Genomic DNA, 2564 nt, shown 5'->3' with positions numbered 1-2564 from the left:
CAAACCATGTAACCCCATAATGACTTGTTTTTCCTCTTCGTGAATTTTGACCTTTGACTCCAAAGAAAACAATTAATCATCATATAAAAACAAAATTACTAAACTCTAGGACTATGTTTCCCACTTTATTCTCCAACAGTTTGCAGTTTAAGACTCCAAATTATATTTATATTTTTTTAGTCGCGACTCGGCGACGACCCAATAATTTAAAGAGATAATCGTTTTTGAGATTTTTTTAAGATTAATGCAGCATCGTTTGTACTTTGGATCGGATAAATTATAATTGAGATAGCTGATTTTATAATGAATTTGGTCCAATCTGTCAAATGCTAAAAAAACGAACTCCATCCTTCCACCCATTTATTTAAACGATTATCTAATTAGAGAAACTAACTCCATCCCTCCACCCATCTATTTAAACAATTATCTAATTAGTTTTTAACGTACGCGAATTGCATGTGTACTTTGTTTCTATGAGTATTTTTTTTAAATCACATAAATGTTATATTAAAAATTATGTTTGAATTATAATTAAGAGTTTAAGCACCTGAAATTGATGAATAAAATAATTGAGCTGAGTATAAAACTTAATTAGAATAATTTGTTCGTTTCAATAATTTTGATAATAACAACAAAAACTCAATAATTTATTTAAATAAGAATGAAAGAAAATAAATATTTTAAAGGATATATTCTATGCACGTAATATTAAAAAATTATTATTTAAAATAAAAACATATTTATAACACACATTATATGTCACGACCCATTTTTTGAACAAGCCGGGACCGGCACCCGATCACTAAACATGACCGAGCGAACCATCTGCGCTTGTCAAATCTATTATAACTTCAAACTTTATATGCCACAGGGCACTACCGTAACCAAATACTTTTAATTAATTTAAATATCTAAAATAAACCAACTCCAAAACTTTATTCGTAGTAACCAATAAAATACTGCTAAGTTATTATCAAAAATATCTGAATCTTAACCTACCGACTGTGTCTATGAAGCCTCTGCTAATAAACTGACGCACTGCTCAGAACATGAGATTGCCTGGCTAGTTCCCCAAGTAAACAAAGAAATAACTAAATAAAGATGATTCTAAGGAATACTCCACGAACAAAAGCGGAGCTCACCAATAACACTGGAAGAGAGGGAAGTCCTAACCCGTAGCCTACTCGCCTAATACTCATGTGATTGGAAAAACTTGAGAAACATATTTCCAATAGTATCTCTACTAATCTTGGTTAGTACTAATACAGTAATTATTACTGTTTATTTTATTTAATATATTATTGCTTTTTATGATTAAAAAATACTTGAGTAAAAATAAAGCAGAGTTGAAAAACCCAATTTTATATCGATTTGGTTTGATTTATAAATTTAACAAAGCCGACATAATTCGTTTGGTTATCTTGGGGGGGGGGGGAGGGGGAGGGGGAGGGGGAGGGGGGGTGTTAACTCAAACCATGTAACCCCATGATGACTTGTTTTTCCTCTTCGTGAATTTTGACCTTTAACTTGTCAAGAATTAAGCTAGCTAATGTTGTAATTAGTGGCAAGTCCTAAGTTTAGTATTATTTTTAATTTAGTCCATTTTAATTTCTGTATTTGTAGTTGGTCCCTTTTGCAATTACTGAGTATTAGAGACACGTGGCTAGTATGCCGTTAGAATAGGGAATCCTAGGTTGGTTTCCTTATATGCTCACAGTGTACTCATTTGCAGAAATTTTCGGAAATATTATCCAATTTCTCTCTCTTTCTCTCTCTCTCTCTCTCTCTCTCTCTCTCTCTCTCTCTCTCTCTCTCTCCTTTTTTCTCCTCTTTCCAATTCTGTTTCTTCACGACTGAGCTCTTCTATAGCTCAACTCGTGACAATGGTATCAGAGCAGTACGATTCTGCAGAAAGCTCGGCAGTAGAGGAAACTCAGAAATTCAAAGGACTCGAAGATGGTATAAAAAAGCTCGAAACCCAGCTTCAAGCTATGGCAACTGATAACGCCCGACGATTTGAGAGGCTCGAATCCAACCAGAATCATTTTTCCTTGGAGCTGTGCGAGACCCAGGAGACTAATAGGAAGCTCGAACTCATCATATCTTAACTTGATGCAGTGAAGATGGCAGGAGCTGCTGCTCAACCTCCATCTCCCAGATTTACAACACCGGAAGCTCCAGGACCAGTAGTTATCCATGAATCTGGACATGCATCAAACTCTCGAGCTCAGGTAACTCCATTTTCGACTCCTACGAGTTACCCCATAGGAAGGGGCTTCACCTTTCCTCCTGTTTTGCCTAATCGGAGCTCACCGACCACAATCTTCACATCCCTATCTTTTCCAGCTTCCCCTGTTACTCCTACCATTACAAGTACTGTTCCATTGCCCACTACTACTTTAACCACCTTGAACCCCCCCTTTACTTCCCTTACCTACAATTGCTACAGCTACTCCTACTCCAGAATCACCCGCAAAACCTTTTAAAGCAAAAATCAATTTTTCGGAGTTCACAGGATTCAATCCCAGAGGTTGGATAAGGAAGTGTGAGCAGTTTTTTGAGAT

The sequence above is a fragment of the Nicotiana attenuata genome, chromosome 6, assembly GCF_001879085.1.
Source record: "Nicotiana attenuata strain UT chromosome 6, NIATTr2, whole genome shotgun sequence".
Classification (NCBI taxonomy): Eukaryota; Viridiplantae; Streptophyta; class Magnoliopsida; order Solanales; family Solanaceae; genus Nicotiana; species Nicotiana attenuata.
Note: the sequence above shows the minus strand (reverse complement) of the source record.